This window comes from Ictidomys tridecemlineatus, chromosome 3 (genome assembly GCF_052094955.1).
Source record: "Ictidomys tridecemlineatus isolate mIctTri1 chromosome 3, mIctTri1.hap1, whole genome shotgun sequence".
In the NCBI taxonomy this organism is placed as follows: Eukaryota; Metazoa; Chordata; class Mammalia; order Rodentia; family Sciuridae; genus Ictidomys; species Ictidomys tridecemlineatus.
This window is the reverse complement of record NC_135479.1, coordinates 201,853,707-201,873,491: the sequence shown is the minus strand read 5'-3', so window position 1 is coordinate 201,873,491 and position 19,785 is coordinate 201,853,707. Positions and strand designations below refer to the sequence as shown.

The 19,785-nt window shown below is 39.1% G+C and overlaps 1 pseudogene; it reads right to left on the bottom strand.

Annotated features, from left to right (window-relative positions):
* Window positions 1-920: 920 nt before the first annotated feature.
* On the bottom strand, window positions 921-1,332 carry LOC144375755 (non-histone chromosomal protein HMG-14 pseudogene; annotated as a pseudogene).
* Between the last annotated feature and the right edge of the window lie 18,453 nt (window positions 1,333-19,785).

Below are 19,785 nucleotides of genomic sequence, written 5' to 3'. Positions count from 1 at the left end.
CATCACTTTGTATTTCTGAAATAGTGCTAATTTTTTTTTCACATTATATGATCATTTCTATGAGGTCTGTGAGTAGCTACCCTGGAGATGAAGTTCCTGATGGGAATTCAAATTACCTGCCTTCCATGAATTGATAAAAGGTAGATTAAAAACTGGTTTCAGGTCTGAAATGCAACAATTTAATCTTAAAGACTTTGAAAATTTCTGTCTAAATCTTAATCGGTAACATCTTTGTGTGTGTGTGTGTGTGTGTGTGTGTGTGTTCGAGATTTTATTGGCTGTATTGACAATCAGTACACAGACATTTTACTTTGTACACAATTCTTAACACACGTACTGGAAATCTAAAAGGCCTTATACTGTGATTCTTTTTCAGTTATTCCAGTGACTTTCCAGCTTTTAATTTGGAGGCAATTTTTTCTTAATAGAATATCAAGTACCAGTATTTTTGAATGCTGTTGTTACTTAGGTCCCACTAATTCAAAACTTCATCACACACAACATACTTAAATTTTCCATCTTTCACAGCACATTAAAAAATATTAGGAAAACTAGATTTCCACAACCAAAGATGTTACAGAGTACATATGATTCTTACAGCAATGATCCAGTAGTGGTCTTCTTTAGGAAACAATCCTACTAACAAACACAGGAATAGAAGTAATTTAAAATATTCGAGACATTAAATGCAATACTGTGACTCCAAGCTGCCATTTAATATGCTTTGTATGGTAGGATGTAAAACTAACCCCCCACCTATGGAATGTTAAGCTGACACCAAAGACAGTCCAAGCCTCCCATAATTCAATATCCCACTATATTCTGGTTGTACCCAAAAATAAACAACCAGCAAATGATTTCACTTCTAAAAAAAAAATCATTTACACTTAAAAAATGGGATGAGGTGGGATTCCTTTCTTTTAAAAAAATGTTTCTAGAGCTACTGAAAAACTTGCATTTACAAAATAGTTGATAAAAACATTCCTCTGGATTGTACCAGAAGGGAGATGGGACCACTGAAAAGACATGGTGTGAGATGAATCAGACTTGGCTTCCATTTCTTCTGCTTCATCAGAGGCTGGACTCTCCTTGTTTCTTGGTTCTCCATTTTCTGCAGGTAAATCTTCCTCAGTTTCTTGGTTAGCCACTTCAGCCTGTTTGCCCTTTTGCTCCCCTTTTCCCTTTTTGAACTGATGATTTATCCTTGCCCGCCGTCTTCCTGGTCTTGGCATCCACCTTGGTAGGAGCAGGCTTGGCCGGCAGATGGACCAACCTCCGCTTGGGCTCCTCCTTCGCTGCGCCTTCGGCCCAGCAGACCTCCCTCTTGAGCATCCCCGACTTCTCTTCTTGTACCTAACCACCAGCTAGATTTAGACACATGATTTCAAAAAGAAAAGGAAAAAAAAATATATTCTGCTGTTTTTAGAATAATCCATGGTGGAGTTTTTAGTTGATCTGTTGTACATCTTCCCATTTCAATCATTCTAATCTCAGCAAATACACCTCGAATAGTAGATATATTTACAAGAAAACTCCCAAATGACCGCTGGTTCTTTTCAAGATCGTTTGAGAATTCAAAGGTTTGACAGGAAGGCGACAACGCTTAGATGTATTAAGTAATGGATGTTTCAGGATTTTCTTGGGTCATGTAGGGAACTAAAGTATCTTAGTACTTTAAAAAAATTTTTTTTATAGTAGATGGACACAATAAATACCCTTATTTTATTTTTATGTGGTGCTGAGGATCGAACCCCATGCCTCACACTTGCTGGGCAAGCACTACCCACTGAGCTACAGCCCCAGCCCCCCTTAGTGCTTTTCAAAGCTCTAAACATGGTAAGATGGGTAGATCTGGCTGAAAGGTTGTGTAATGTAATGTTTTAGGCCCAGCTGCATTTTTGTTGCAAAAAGTTCTTCTTTCATATTTTGCAAAGTAGGATGAACCGGATCTAACCTAGGCTTTGACACTACCGAGCAGAAAGAACCTGGGAGCTTCCCTTACCTTGTCTGAGGCTTCATTTTCTATGAAATGGGCTTGGCCTGGTCACCACCTGTGGTTATTTTCACAGTTGTTCAACCAGACTATGAAACTGTGATGTTCTACATGATGGTCATATGAAGATAGCCTTATCTTAGAACTAAAGATTAACAACTATCTGAAGAGAAACTAATTTCTTGTAAGATTTTGTCCCTTCACCTTTTCTCAAAAGTCCTTCTATGGATATTTTCCCCCTTAATTTAACCCACATTTATGCCTGAATTCCTACATAACCCTTTGTGTATTTCAGAAACCTTTCCTTGGCCAGTAGTCCTTTCTACCTTCAAGGTAGGAATATTCAAGGACTTGTAAGATTTGAATGATGCCTGTTTAATCAGATTAGGAAAAAAAGCAATGTTAAAACAACTGACTTCATGACTGATTATTTGTGTTTCTCAACTAGCTGTTTTCGAATGTAAATGAACAGTTTTCTTTTTGGAGATGATGACGATTTTTGGAAGAAAATGCCAATGTCACTCAGTCACAGAAACACCTCTGGACACTGCCTCATTGTGATTTCTCTGATCAGTTAAAGTCGATTGATTGAGAACCACGTTGGTGGCCTTCAGTGGTGAGGCTCATCTTACTTCAGAAATTGCTATCTTCCTGTGCCGTGAGCCAAGAACATGTTATAACAGCACAACCACCCCTTAGAGGTTCATCCTCTGAAGATCAAGTTCCAGGTTACCATGGGCTTGACAATATGGGCATTCACACTGCTTGATTGGATTCTTAAAATGTTTTAAAGGGTAGCACAGCTGTTATAGATCTTGTGTGAAATTTTGTCAGTGTGTTTTTCATGCTATAAGTCAGGTTTGTGTTTTCAAATTATCTTAAAATGGACTCTGGAGGCAGGCACCTTGGATCCTTTGACCTTGAAGAAGTTGTTGCAACTTTCTGTATCTCAGTTTCTTCCTCTAAGAAAGTGGTATAAGAGTAATGGCTAACTAATCATCAATCAAACAATTCATCAATCTCTCTATTCCTTTTTTTTACTTTTTAATTGGTTCTAATTAGTTATAAATGACAGTAGAGTGCATTTTGACACATTGTACATAAGTGGAGCACAACTTCTTCTTCATCTGGCTGAACATGGAGCAGAGTCACACTGGTTGTGTAATCATACAGATATATAGGGTAATAATGTCTGTCTCATTCTACTATCCTTCCCATGCCCACACCCCCACCCTCCCCTCACTCTCCTCTGTACAATCCAAAGTGCCTTCATCCCCTTGCCCCAATTATGGGTAATCATCTACTTATCAGAGAAAATATTCAGCCTTTTGTTTGGCTTATTTCACTTAGCATGATATTCTTCACTTCCATCCATTTACCTGCAAATGCCCTAATTTCATTCTTCTTTAAGGCTGAATAATATTCCATTGTGCATATGTACCACATTTTCTTTATCCATTCATCTGTTGAGGGGCATCTAGGTTGGTTCCATAGTTTAGCTATTGTAAATTGAGCTGTTATAAACATTGATGTGGCTGTGTCACTGTAGTATGCTGATTTTGAGTCTTTTGGGTATAAACAGAAGAGTGGGATAGCTAGGTCCAATGGTCATTTCATTACAAGTTTTCTGAGGAATCTTCATACTGCTTTCCATAGTGGTTGCACCAATTTTCAATGCCACCAGCAATGTATGAGGGTGCCTTTCCCCCACATCCTCACCAATACTTATTGTTGCTTGTGTTCTTGATAATTGCCATTCTGACTAGAGTGAGATGAAATCTTAGAGTAATTTTGATTCGCATTTCTCTAATTGCTAGAGATGAAACATTTTGTCATATGTTTGTTGATTGATTGTATTTCTTCTTCTGTCAAGTGTCTGTTTAGCTCCTTGTCCATTTATTAATTGGGTTATTTGGTTTTTTTTGGTATTAAGTTTTTAGAGTTTTTTTTTTTTATATATCCTGGAGATTAGTGCTCTATCTGATGTGTGTGTGGTAAAAATTTGCTTCCATTATATAGGCTCTCTCTTCATGTTATGATCTGTTCCATTTAGTGATTCTTGATTTTACTTCTTATGCTTTAGGAGTCTGGTTAAAGAAGTCAGATCCTAAGCTGACATGGTGGAGGTTTGGTCATAGTTTTTCTTCTATTAGGCTCATGGTTTCTTTTCTACTGTTTAAGTCTTTAGTCCACTTTGAGTTGATTTTTGTGCAGGGTTTAGAGATAGAGGTTTAATTTTGTTTTGCTACATATGGATTTTCAGTTTCCCCAGAACTGTCTGTTGGATAGGCTATCTTTTCTCCAAAGTATATTTTTGGTGCCTTTGCCCAGTATGAGATGACCATATTTATGTGGGTTTGTCTCTGTGTCTTCTATTCTGTACCATTGGTCTACATGTCTATTTTGCTGCCAGCACCATACCATTTTTGTTACTATTGATCTGCAATATAATTTAAGGTCTGGTATTGTGATGCCTCCTGCTTCAACTCTTCTTGCTAAGGATTGCTTTGGCTATTCTGGGTCTCATTTTTCCAAATGAATTTCATGATTGTTTTTTATATTTCTATGAAAAATGTCATTGGAATTTTAATAAGAATTGCATTAAATCTATATAAGGGCTTTGGTAGTATGGCTATTTTGTCAATATTGATTCTCTGCCTATCCAAGAGCATGGGAGATTTTTCCATCTTCTAAGGTCCTCCTCAATTTATTCTTTAGAATTCTGTAGTTTTCATTGTAAAGGTTTTTCATTTTATTTGTTGATCACCAAATGTTTTATTTGTTTTTGAGGCTATTGTAAATGGGGTAGTTTTCCTAGTTTCTTTTTCAGTTGATTCATCACTGATGTACAGGAATGCATTTGATTTATGGGTGTTGATTTTTTATCCTGATACTTTTCTGAATTCATTTATTAGTTCTAGAAGTTTTCTGGTGAAATTTTTTGGATCCTATAAGTATAGAATCCTGTTGTTGGCAAATAGTGATAGTCGAGTTCTTCTTTTCCTATTCCTATCCCTTTAATTTCTTTCATCTGTCTAATTGCTCTGGCTAGGGTTTCAAGGACTATGTTGAATACAAGTGTTGAAAGAGGGCATCCCTGTCTTGTTCCAGGTTTTAGAGGAAATGCTTTTAATTTTTCTTCATTTAGAATGATTTTGGCCTTGGGCTTAGAATAGATAACTTTAAAATGTTGAGGTATGTTCCTACTATCCCTAGTTTTTCTGGTGTTTTGAACATCAAGGGGTGCTATATTTGGTCATGTGCTTTCTCTGCATCTATTGAGTTGATTTTATGATTCTTGTCTTTAAGTCTATTGCTGTGATGAATTACATTTTTGATTTCTGTGTATTGAACCGACCCTTGCATTCCTGGGTTGAACCCCACTTGATCATGGTGCACTATCTTTTTAATATGGTAGTATGGCCATTTTATAGAGTGTCTTTGCATCTATGTTCATTACGGATATAGGTCTGAAGTTTTCTTTCCTTGATGTGTCTTTGTCTGATTATGTTATTAGGGTGATACTAGCCTCATAGAATGAGTTTGGAAGAGTTTTCTCATTTTCTATTTCATGGAATAATTTGAAGAATATTGATTAATTCTTCTTTGTAGGTCTTGTAGAATTTAGCTGTGAATCCATTTTGTCCTAGGCTTTTCTTGGTTGTTAGGTTTTTAAAAATAATCAATTTTAATTAGATATATATGACAGCATAATGCATTTTGATTCATTGTACACAATTGCAGCACAACTTCTCATTTCTCTGGTTGTACACGATTTAGCATCACACCATATGTGCTGTCACACTTATATCTAGGGTAATGACTTCTATCTCATTCCACCATTTTCCTGCCTCCTCCCTCCCCTTTGTCCAATCATCAAAGTTCCTCCATCCCCCTGTCCTCATTATGAATCAGCATCCCCACTTATCAGAGAGAACATTCAGCCTTTGGTTTTTGGGATTGGTTTACTTTGCACTGCATGACATTCTCCAACTCTTGTTCTGTTAAGTGTCTTTCTGGTTCCTTTGCCCATTTATTAATTGTGTTTTTTTTTGGTGTTAAACCTTTTGAATTCTTGATATATCCTGGAGATTAATGCTCTATCTGAGATGCAGGCGACACAGATTTTCTCCTATTCTGTAGGCTCTCTGTTCATGTTCTTGATTGTTTCCTTTGCTGTGAAGAAGCTTTTTAGTTTGATACCATGTCACTTATTGATTCTTGATTTACTGCTTGCACTTTAGGAGTCTTGTTGAGGAATTTGGCTCCTAAGGCAAAATAATAGAGAGTTGGGCCTACTTGTTCTTTCAGTAGGTGCAGGGTCTCTGGTCTAATGCCTAGATACACTTTGCAACCCAAATTCTTTTGAGCATTGAATGAGTTAATATGAATGTGGAATAGTGCCTGGCACAAATAAAATAATATATAAGTTATTCTATTGAGATTATAAAGATATTCATCATTATTTTTTATGATTGCGAGGACCATCATCTTTTTTTTTTTTTTTTTTTTTTTGATGGTGGCAAGGACTCATAGGGCTTTTGGGTTCCATGCATCTTAAGTAATTGGTAGTCCAACCTCTTCTCTGATGCTTGAATCCCAACAATAGCTAACTAAGTTAGTAAGTAGAGCAAACTTGAAGATATGAATACATCTCACCACTGGTTAACTAGAAAATCCTGCTTCAGGAATGTAAAACATTATGTCTCCAATGTCTGATAATATCTTTCATATAGACCACAAAGTATGTAATGTTTATTATACAGTAAGATTTATCAAGATTCTAGAACAATTTGCTCAAATATAGATCATTTAGTGGAGCATGTGTCTTGGTGGTTAGCCAATTTGAGTAATTCATCTGTCCTCCAAGTCTTTGGAGAAAGTGAACTAGAAATGGAAATTCTATAAAAGTTCTAGGGAACAGGCAGAAACATTCCCAACCCTTACAGTGTCTCTCTGACAGTGGAAAGATGTGCTGGTTTTTAAGTGTAGGTTAGCTCCCTGTAATTGATAATTCTGCATGTTTTCCCAGAAGATGGAACATTTCTTTCCATTTCTATATTTCCAGTTCATGCATTCTGCACCCAGTATCTTCTTGATTTCATGGAATTTTCTTTTAAAAAAAACCCCAGATATTCTCAAACCTCACAAAATTTTGTAAGAATAACTTGAGGAGAATTGAGCCTATTGGCCCAATACTTAATCAAAACTGAAATGAGGAAAAAAGGTTATTTTCAAATTAAAAATAAACATTACTCCAATCTACAATATAACTCTATAAGCAGAATTATAATTCTGTTATCAAGGGACATTTTGACACCAAGGCTCTGAGAATTATATAACATGATAGTCCATTTCAAAGTCAGGTGTTGAGAGCCACAGCCGAAGGGGAAACTTCCAGCTGCCAGCAAACTTCCAGCTGCCGGCTGATGATTGGCTCACAGCAGCCCCAGCAACATCTAGCTGATTGGCTCCTCTGCGGTGATGTTTATTGGGCTGTTTCCCTGCCCTTCAGACTGCCAGCTGATGATTGGCTCACAGCGGCCCTAGCAACATCTAGCTGATTGGCTCCTCCACGGAGCTGCTCATTGGGGGACTTCTTTAGCTCCGCCCACACAACCCAGCCAATCGGCTTCAAGAGCAGGAGGATTGTGGGAGGTGGAGAGGCTGATGTGGGGGTGAGAGGCTTGTGGAAGCCGGTGGTGGCAGTTGGGCTCTGAGGGTTTTTTCCCTGAGGAGCTGTTTTGTTTGGCGTTTGTAGTTCTAAAAATAAAGTTAGTTTCTTTTGACAAGTGGCTCCTGAATTGTGCCCAGACAGACTGCGGCAGTCATGCATAGTGGCACACACCTGTAGTCCTAGCCACTTGGGATGCTAAGGCAAGTTACAGGTTAGCCTGGGCAACTTCGCAAGACCTTGTCTCAAAATAAAATAAAAAGCGATGGGATGTAGCTTAGTGGTACAGCACCCCTGGGTCTAATCGCTAGTACCACACATGTGTGCTCACAAAAGGAAAAAATCCAAACCAATAATGGTTAGGAGTACCAAGATTTTAGAAGTTAACTTCATTTTCACTTCTGGATATTCCTTTAGAGGGTTGAATACAATGTCCCCTCCTTTTAAAAAAATTTCCTACACAGAATCATTTAAATTAACTATAGTGTGCATTTCCATCATTACCCACTGAGATGGAAAGTTTTAAAGCTATTCTATGCAGCTAAATGAGTGTGGAATAGTGCCTGGCACAAATAAAATAATATATAAGTTGCTCAATGGCTGGACTAGTCAAACCTTCAGAAAGACAGAATGGGCGTCCTCATCTGGGTTTCACGTACAACTCTAGGTATGCTCCCCTCCACCCTTAAGCTCCCTCCTTCTGGGTCATAACAACCTCCTCCACCTGGGTGTTGCTTTTAATCCACTTTCCCCTCTCCCTTCCACACTAAAAGCATCAGCTACACCGGTACCCTCCATAGTCACAACATACCTCGGATCCTCTAGATCTTTCCACCCCATTACCACTAGTCAAGGGCATCTTGGTCTCTCCATCCTCTATTGCCAGTGATTTGTGACTGGTAATCCTGCTTCCATTCTAGGGTCTTTATAATATTCTTTCCATATGAGCAGCCAGAGTGATCTCCTTAGGACCTCCAAAAGGCTATTCTCACCCACACGTGAGCCGGCTCACCAAGCCCTCCACATTGTAGTTATGTGTAACTCTCAGATCTGCCTCCTCCACCTTTCCCTTCCTTTCTTCACCCATGAAAAGGACCTTCTTTGAGCTCTTCAGACATGTCCAGATGTGTCCCCTATCAGGGTTTTGCTATCAGATTGTCATGTCTATCTGGAACTCTCTCCACAGATCCTCATATAGATATTTATTTATTTATTTAGGTTGCCATAGATTGGGCCCTCTTCTCAGACTGCCCAGTGTAAAATAGCCCTCCCTGCTAGCTCATATCTAGTAAGCAAAGTCCTTGCTTGTCTCCTTGATCTGTGCATTCTCTGTGCCATTTGTTGAATGGATGAGGGGACAATCTATGTCCATTCTCCTCTCTCAGAAGCATGCTTTCTTGATATCTTCTGAAAAGACAAGATTCTCTCAATGGCAAGAAAAATTGGCTTTGAAGCCAGATAGCTCAAGCCCAAGCTTGCTGAGTAACTGATTCCTCCTCTGTTAAATAGATGGGGTTAATAGTAGTATCCACAGCATGGAATTATTGAAGTGATTAAGAATGTGAAAATGCCAACCATATAAAGCACACAGAACACCGATGGCCACACATGTATGTCAGCTGTTCTCAAATGTAGCAGGAGCATGAATCTATATCTATATATATATTTTATTTCCATATAGCTTCATTATAAATAACAAAACATTATACACTTTCATTGCACATAGATACGGTATAGAGATAGCGTTGGCTACTTTTGTGTTTCTACTATTTTGTTGAGCATCAAATAAAATGTTATAAGGCTTTGTGAAATACCATTAGCTGAATGCCAGCCGCTCTTTCTTACCTGGTTCTATTTGGCCCTGCATGGTACCCTTGAAGTAAACAGCCCCAGTATCACAAATTGTTACAACAAGTTTCCTGAAGGTGGCAGCAGAAACCCAAAGTTTGGAAAATGCTCCTGTGTTCTTGTGGACAGCTAGGCTATGTATGAAAGTTACACCACGGATCTCTTTTTGAATCTTAAAATTCCTCTCATTATTGTTAGTGCTGAGAAGACGCGGGTCATGATAGTGTCGGGGAGCAGATCAAATGCAAATGATATCTGAGAAGAGGTAGTCTGCTATTATTCATTAAAACCTCAGGCAAAACGAGAGCAGTCATGCATTAATACAAAGGCAGGGAAGTGGAACTGGCGGTGAGGTGAGATGGAGGGCAGGTAGCAGGAAGAAAAGGGTTTGGGTGGGAACGGGCATTGGGCCCAGGACACCTTGATTTGTGTGAGTGCACAGCTGGTGCAGGCCAGAAATGAGTCTTCTGTGGAGGAGTCAGGGCAGGATCCCCTTTTGTCGCTGTCCAAAGCAGAGAATTCCAGAAGTAACCTCATCCATGATTTAAATAACAAGCAGATTGTATAATGAAGATGAGTAAAAATCAGATTCTTTGTGTCTACTAGAGACCTGGGGAGTAATAAAATGAAAGAGAGGAGGACCATTGTTAAAAGGTTGGAAGTTTCTTTGTTCAACTAAATGTGAAATAGCACATACTGACCACCAGATGGCAGGATTGCACCACAAAATGTTGGGAAAGAACGTCCTCGTGTAAAGATTCAGATCTAAAACCACCTGTGCTTTCCATTTGCAGCGGTAATTGGAATTTTGCTTATAAGGAGCAATTATTCTTTATTTGAAAATTTTCCATTAATTAAGAATACATTTTTGTCACTAATGGCTGCTTTAGGTATTCTTTGGTTTTTGTTTTGCAAAGAGGGGTGCCTAAAAGTTCAATTGTCCCTTACTCTGTTCTATGATTAGAAATTATCAGTGGGATGGGGGCGGGGGGATAAACTACTCAACACCTGAGTATTTTTTTTTTTCTTAAAGAGAGAGAGAGAGAAAGAGAATTTTTTTAATATTTATTTTTTAGTTCTCCGCGGACACAACATCTTTGTTGGTATGTGGTGCTGAGGATCGAACCCGGGCCGCACGCATGCCAGGAGAGCGCTACCACTTGAGCCACATCCCCAGCCCAACACCTGAGTATTTTTTTACAGCCACAATCAATCAACTACTGCAAGATTGCAAGACAAAAAGAATGAAGTCTAAATTCATGCAAATAAGAGATCTTGTTTAATTAAGAAATTCATTCCACCTATGCTACTAAGAGGAAGAAGTCTAAAGTAGGAGAAGGCTGTGAAAGTGAGTAGTCCCAGTCACTAGGGACAGCTGTCTTTCCTGCAATGCCTGCCTGTATCATATAATAGTGTCTTGAAGCTACAGTGTCTCTGTGGCTACTGAGGGTTCTGAAGCCATCAAAGAAACAAGTTAATGGGAAGATCAAGTCAAAGCTGCTCTCAGAGCACTAGAGGGTAATCCATGTTGAGGAAAGCAGAAAGGCATGGCTTTGCTATTATGAACGTGATCAGTGTCTCATTAACAGACGCTTCAACCTCAGGTATCCATAGAAGAGCAGACCCTGAGTCATCCTCCAGTCCACTCCACTAGGGACAGGTACCTCCAGCCCTAGGGCATTTCACTCTTTGGCTTCTCCTGTCCCACACTAGTCAAGGATTTTTGCACCCATCTTTTCTTTTAATACACGGACCAACAGCCTCCATTTATTATGATTCCTGCCATGTGCGACAGTGGTGGTAGGTATATTATGTATGTTATTTTATTTGATGATCATCTTTTGAAACTTCTCACCATATATACTCATTCACCAAGAACAATTTTAGGCAGAAATGATTATAAAATGTATAAACTTTTTAAATCCACATTTCATAAAAATGCATAATGTTTTTAGAAAAACTTGGATATTGGAAGTAAAAAAGAGTAAACGGTGAATCAAACAGTTTAAAAATGCATTTTGTTTCTTTGATGACTTCAGAACTCTCACTAACTGCAGTGGACACTGTAGCTTCAAGACACTATGCATATGATACAGGCATTGCAGGAAAAGACAGCTGTCCCTAATGGCTGGGATCACTCACTTTCACTGTCTTCCTCTGCTCTAGATTTGTCTTATTAAGAGCACAGGTGGAATGGATTTCTTAATTAGACAAGATCTCTTGTTTGTATAAATTTAGACCTCATTCTTTGAGCTTTCCTTTCTTTTCTTTCTCCGCCCCTCTCTCTTTCCCGCCTCCTTTCTTTGTTCTTTTCTCTCTCCCTCCCCTCTCTTCAGGTACCCTAATGTCTTATTGTTTATTGTCTTCTGTGAAGTTTAGGTACAAACATTAGAAGCAGGTGCTTTATCTTATTTCCTGTCACAGGCTGAACTCAGTCCTCTCCATCCTGGGCCAGTTCGTACGTTGAATCCTAACCCCAGAACCTCAGAATGTAACTATATTTGGAGTTAGGGATTTTAGAGAAGCACAGTGATGCAACCCCTTAGATTCTTTTGTTCTCTGGAGCATGACTCTTCAGGAATGTGCCTTCCATCCTTGTGCAGGGGCTGTTCTAATCTCTGAATCGCTCCAGTTTTAGTATCTGCAACGCTGAAGCAAGCACTCCCTTTAGATTATTTAATCCCCCAATTTACCAAGATTTTATTAAAAATAGGCTTTCCTGGCCCTTAGGTCTTGCCCTTGTTGGTACATCCCACCCCCCCACAGGACGCTTACTGACAGCATTTGTGTGAATGTACACAGATGTTCAACCACAGCATTTCCAGTCAGTTCCATTGCACTGTGATATATAGCACATTGATTCACATTAATATTTAACATCATCATGAGTGCCTAAAAATTTATCAGGAAATGGAGTCAACCTGAAAATAATGGTATGTGTGTGGAAGAATGAAGACCGACCAAAAGGAAAATTTTGTTCTAAACCTTTCTCTTACTGTTGCGTAGAAAAAAAAAAAACTTTCCTCCTTCAGTAGATCACACGTGTCTGCAGAGGTCATAAAAATCACAGTATATGGTGAAAATGTTGAAATGCTGCAGATGGCAGCATGACATTGCACATGACTGCTCAGAGCAGTGCCACTGCGTCATTATCCCACTTTTTTTTCCTAGTGGGTAAGTTACTGGAATCTTTTAAAAATGATTATTTATGGTGAAAACTTGGAAAAGTAATTATTCCTGATCTTTCAAGTTCACTCCCATGGCCTGTACTACAAAGTTCTGGGCAGCAGGCAACCCCGGAAAAGCCTCTAGCAGTTGCATTGTTATCCTAGCTACCAGCCCCTGAAGAATCCCAGGGTCAGACTTCACATATTTTGAAATCAAACTCAAAGATGTCCCCAATCACCTTTTAAGTTCCTAAAGATAAATTTACCAAATGTTAATGAGGAAACAATTATTCTCAGAACTTATGGAAACTGAGCAGAGATTGAGAGTTGCCTTATGGAAGCTTGTGGAAACTGAGCAGAGATTGAGAGTGAGGTATAAATGCTACTCTGTAAGGGATGTGAGGAAGTGGTTCCAAAGAGCTGATTCAGGCAACTGGCATAATTACTATTTCTGGTAAAATATAACACATTGATTACTCTAAGTTATGGGTCAGCAAACTGTTTCTGTACAGTAAGTATTTTCACTTTTATGGGTTATACTGTCTTTGTCACAGCTAGTCAACTCTAATATATGCCCTAAAGGCAGCCGTAGACAACACACACACACACACACACACACACACACACACACAGGTGTGGCTGTGTTCCAATAAATCTTTATTTAAAAACAACAACAACAAAACAACAGGTGGTACATTTGGTCCTGGGCTGTAACTTGCTGAACTCTGCTCCAAACCTGGGCTGGTTTTCCAACTATGGAAGACTGTTTCTGTATTCAATTTGAATGTCTCCACAGACATTTTTCTCTTCTTCACATTTTTTCACAGATCCTGCTGCCACTCTCCACATATGTTCCAAACATGATGCTGTGTCTTTTTTTTTGGGGGGGGAGGGGTGGGTAGTTAAAATGTTAGGTTGGGCCAAAATAAGGAACTGACTTCTGAGGGTGACATTGGAGGACACTCTCATCCTAATGTTGGCTTGAGGGCGTCTCATTTTGTCTTATTTCCTCTCATTGGATCCACTTGATTTGAGTTCCACCTTAGGAATGAGGGTTTACACTTGGCATTGTGTTTAGCTCGAAACTGGCCTGGTAGGTGAGCACGTGATAAGCAGATGCTCTTCAGGCATCTTGGGACTAAAGCACGTGTATGTAAAGCCAACCAGCAGTTTAGAAAGTAAATGCTATTTGTTAGAAGTTTAGAAAGTAAATGCTGTTACATTAGAAGTCAAGCACATACACAGTTATAAACAATCTCCTATATTTATTAGTGCATTCAGTAGTTCTCAAAAAGGTGGTGTATTTAGTAATATATTTACCAATAGTCAGTTCCCCCAGGAGGTTAACTCTGAATACAGTTCACTCACGGCACTTACCGATATCTAATCTCCACCTGGAGATGGTCCAGGTGTAGATAATAATGATGAGTAAGTAAATTTACCTATGAAGATTAGAAGAAATTAAATCCTGGGATCTTCTTCAAGGCAGAGCCAAGGACTTAGTGGACTGTTTTGCTTTTTGAGAGGATTTCTTTGAGGCACATTGATATGATAGGCTTCTTCCCACCTGTCCAGACTGGAGCTGATTCCAGAAAAATGACATAAATCATTTCCAGGAATTCCCCATGGTAAACTTCTACTAGGAAAGGTAGAGATGGAAGGTTGGAGTTATGGCTTTTTTTCTCATTTGAATTGTAAGCTCACACTAAACATTGTAGCTGTAAAACACTGTTAACATGAGACTGAGGCTGGTTAAGCATACCTTTTTTCTTTCATGAAAATCCCTTCAAACTGGATTTGATACATTTTGTAAAGATTAATTTATGAATAATCTCTGTGATTCATATATGAACTGTGATACTCATTGATTAATACATAGCCAGACATTTGTGGCTGGCCCTCAGGGTTTGACCAAGGGTCATTTGAAGCCTTGATGTATGTCTGCTCTCATAGAGAAATAAAGATTTATCTGTACAATAAAGGACTTTGTCTATTTTCATCTTTCTTGCCAGTCTGGAAATCTGATGGCGTGGTCTGGGTTGTAGAAATAGACAAAAGTAAATAGAGAAACCTGCTTTATGGAACAGCCTTGGAAAGTGTGGTTGCTAAGGTATAGATAGGCTTTGTAGAGGGAATTTCCATTATAAGTATAGAGAAAGGACCAGAAAAGTGATTTTACATGGAAACATACACTAGGTACTTGGAAAGTGTGCTATCTATAGTATAAAACACATATCAGGGGAACTCTTCATGGGGAGAGTTGAGAATTTGCTCAAAGTGCTGGGATGAAAAGTACTGGGAGTGTTTTAATTATTGGTTGGAACTTGATGGAAAGAGAAAAAAAAATCCTCCAGGTGATACAAAGTGGGCCTTTTTTCTCATGCTTCATAAAGGTCTTTTGGGAAACATTGCCTATTTCTACCCATGTTTGGAAAACCTTGGGTGTGTGTTTTTACTGCATACCTAAACTTTCCAGAGGCCCAGAACTGTGCTATTCAATCTAGTTGGTACTGGTATCAGTGTTGCACAATTAACACATGGCTACTATCACTTGAGAAACTGAATTGTTAATTTTACCAAATTTTAGTTGACTTAAATTTGGGTAACCACCTGTGGCTAGTGTCTACTAGTATAGAGACCATTTTCATCATCACAGAAAATTCTGGGTAAACAGTGTCCTGCACTCAAGATCAGTAATTTTTGCTCACAGAGTTGTTTTTGATAGTGAAGCTTCAGTTTTCTTCAAACTGATAAAGTTTTAAAAAGAATGCTATTTCATGCAGATCAGAGTTGCTCAGAATTTTTTACCACCAGTCCTGAGTAATTCGATTTTTATCCACAGTATTTTGTATTTATTTCCTTCTAATGTGATTAAACAAAAACATACTATTATCAGGAAACACTTTAATTCCTTGTGTTTGAAATGGCCTCATTAATCCTTAGTGTGATAACCAAGTAGATAATTTCATTTTCTCAGTGGGAAAAATAAAAAAAGAGAAAGACATGTGTTCTTTCTTTTGCCAAACAGGAAGATGCTGTTGTTTAGCAAGAGCAAATTAAGAGGGAGGAAATTTTTAGGTCATCAAGTGACTTCAGAAATATGTACATATAATATATATACTTGCAGCTCTCAGTAATTTCCTGAAAGGGAAACTGTGAATACCTAATTTAAGTTTTTTTTTCAATCTCACTCTAAGTACACATGAAAGAAAATGAGAACTTTATATTTTTTATCGTGATTCATAGCCCAGCATAAGTATATTTCAGGATGTCTCTAATGATCTCAAAATGTCATAGAATTATCAGGAAAATTAACTGAAAGCAAAATGCATTAAAATCACAAGAAATTAAGCTCCCGGGAATAGCAACCTGATCTTTCTGCCCCACAAGTGTCCCCAGGAATGCCACAATGGGCCCCTATGGAGTGAACACATTTAATTGTGAGTGTCTGTTTATTGTTATGGCATAGGAAATGTTACCCTGCAAAAACACTGGGGACCAGGTCTATCTGCTTATTTTCCCTGGAACCCAGGCACTATGGTTTGGGGATCCAAGAAGCTGGCCAGGGACTTGCATAAGTGGCCCCTCAAAGGACACAGGCTGCTGACCTTTCCATGGGCCTATGTCCTATGTCACAGAAAGGTTTCCAAAAGGCAGACTCATGTGTTGAGAGTCAGGCAGATATAACTGTCCCAGCTGGTTTCGCACTTTAAAGACACTTGACTTTGTCACTGATGGAGAGCAGGGTGACAGCCAGAGAGGAACCCTCCTACACCCTCATCCACATCCAGCACCCTTTCTTCCCCTTTATCTGGTCTCATCCTTACTTTGTCAGAAAAATCCATCAGCAACATTGCACCCTCCTCAAAATCTTGCCAACACCTTCTCCAAATCATAGGGATCAACATATTTAATAGACTTCAGCTGTCTTTTTGGGAGATCTGGCAACAAACTTAACTGAAAAAAAAAAAAAGTCAGGTTTTTAAAAAAGAAATGCTGCTTTATTGCTTAAATGTGGAAATAATACAGACCACCAGCTAAGCTAATAGCTTTTTAAAAAAAAATGTTGAACAAGTCTAGTGTTATTTCAATAGCATGTACATAAATGGAAGGTGACAAAATACGGGGGCGGGGGGCACATATGCAGGCAAATCATTGCTATTCTGAGTTCTCCATCGCAACATTGACCTGAACGTTGAATGAGGAGCCTAAGAGACAGTTCTGGAGCCCTTCAATAGTGTTGTCCACAAACCAGGTAAAACACTGGGCACCTCACTTCCCAGTGTCTTCCCGCAACCTGCTCTGTACTCTGTTTCTTGTTGAAAACAATTATTTCATGAGTGGTTGTCCTTACAATTCTTGGATTCTCTGTGAGTATTACTGGCTTAACTCCCATCAGCAATGGAAGCCTCTGTGAGTTCTGGCAGACCTGGCTTGTGGAGTTACACAGAATCTGATAAATTTGGCCCATTTAGCCAAGAAGCAAGGGCAACAAAGTGATGAACATAGGGAAGTGTGTGGATCCCAACAGTGATTACAAAAGTTCAAAGGAAAAATGTGTCTCCACAAGCTCTCCTTCTACCCTTGGTGCACATTTCCAAGTCTGCCCATGAATCACATAGCAGCTCATCTCTGTTACCATTTTATGAACTAATTAAGCTCTGAAAAACTATTTAAATCCAAGCTGCCATGATTTGTTTTTCTCTTTCTTTTAAAAATTGGTTCTTTTTAGTTATACCTGGCAGTAGAGTCCATTTTGATAAAATCATACATGCATGGAATATATCTTATTCTTATTAGGGCTTCAGTCTTGTGGATGCAGATGGTGGCTTTTATTTTCGTTTAATAATCAGTCTTTACGTTATGGAAGTGGTCCAGGTGGGTTGGACATAATCTCATGGGCACTCTCAGTCTAGAGGGCTTGGAAGTTAGAGATGGAGGCTTCTGCAGACCTGGAGGAGGGGGCATGCCCTGGCTGGCTTGGAGATAGAGGGAGCTTTGTGATAAGAAGCGTGGGTGGCCTCTAATGGCTGAGAGTGATCTCTGTTTAAAAGCCACAATGGAATTGGGGGCCTCAGTCCTATAACCACAAGGAACTGAATTCTGCCAACACCAAGAATAAGATGGGAAACAGATTTTCCTCCTGTACAGCCTTCAGATGGGAATTGACACCTTGATTTCAATCTTAAGATACCCATTTCAAGAACTCAATCATCTTGGGCTAGATGTCTAATTTATAGAGCAGAGAGCTGATAAGTGAAGTGCTATGTTAAGGTGCAAAGTTTGTAGCAGCTATTTTGCTGTAACAGAAGAGTTATACAGCCTTTAAAGACCTTGCCTACATCTTGGGAGCAAATTTTTACCCATCACACATCAAATAGAGCACTAATCTCTAGGGTATATAAAGAACTCAAAAAGGTAATCACCAAAACAAACAAACAAAACAAAACAAACCCAAATAACCCAATCAAAAAATGGGCCAAGGACCTAAACAGACACTTCTCAGAAGAGGATATACAATCAGTCAACAAATATATTAAAAAATGTTCATCATCTCTAGCAATTAGAGAAATGCAAATCAAAACTACTCTAAGATATCATCTCACTCCAGTCAGAATGGCAGCTATTATGAAGACAAACAAAAATAAGTGTTGGTGAGGATGTGAGGGAATAGGTACACTCGTACATTGCTGGTAGGACTGCAAATTGGTATGGAGATTCCTTGGGAAACTGGGAATGGAACCACCATTTGACCCAGCTATCCCTCTCCTCGGTCTATACCCAAAGGACTTAAAAACAGCATACTACAGGGACATAGCCACATCAATGTTTATAGCAGCACAATTCACAATAGCTAAACTGTGGAACCAACCTAGATACCCTTCAGTAGATGAATGGATAAAAAAATATGGCATATGTACACATTGGAATATTATTCAGCAATAAAAGAGAATAAAATCATGGCATTTGCAGGTAAATGGATGGAGTTGGAGAAGGTAATGATAAGTGAGTTAGCCAATCCCCCCAAAACAAATGCTGAATGTTTTCTCTGATATAAGGTGACTGACTCATAGTGGAGTAGGGAGGGGGAGTATGGGAGGAATAGATGAACTCTAAATAGGGCAGAGGGGCGGGAGAGGAAAGGGGGGCAGGAGGTTAGCAAGGATAGCGGAATGTGACAGATAACATTATCCAAAGTACATGTATGAAGACACGAATTGGTGTCAACATACTTTTTATACAACCAGAGATATGAAAAATTGTGCTGTATACGTATAAGTATAATAAGAATTGTAATGCATTCTGTTGTCACTTAGTTTTTAAAAAATCAATTAAAAAATTAAAAGAAAAGACCTTGTGCCCCTCTATTTTCTCTCCTCAGCCATGCTGAGGAGGCTCTGCCCAGACCAGTTTGCTGGAGAATGAGAGACCACGTGGAACAGAGCTGAGGTGCCCCTGCTGATGGCTGGCCAGCTTCCAGAAGCAAGGCCATCTCAGCAGCCCACAGCTGGCCGTAGATGGTTGGGGAGACCAGTCAAAGGTAGAACCATTCAGCTATTCTGGTCTAAGTTGCTGGCCTGCAGAGTCATGGGTTAGTTAATGATCATTGTTTGGGCCCCTCTGTTTCACGGTGATTTGTTGCACAGCGATATCTTGATGTTACACAAGCAGGCACCACACTTCTGATATCTTCATTCAATGCTGAGCACGTACATAGTTACCTGTAGAAAAGATGAAACTTAAGATGTGAAGCACCAGGTGTGGTGGTAAACACCTGTAATCCCAGAGGTTCCAGAGGGTAAAAGAAGAATGATCACAAGTTTGAAGCCAGCCTCAGCAACTTAGTCAGACCCTAAGTAACTTAGTGAGATCCTGTCTCAAAATATAAAATAAAAGGGTCTGGGATATGGCTCAGTGGTTAAGCACCTCTGGGTTCAATCCGTGTTACCAAAAAAAAAATAAAAATAAAAATAAAAAAGTGAAGCTTTGATCTGCCTAGTGATGAGATCCCATTTCAGTGAAATATTTAGGCAAGATACTATAGTAGTTCCTCCTCTCCATAGTTTTACTTTATGTGGTTTTAGTTACTCACAGTCAACTTC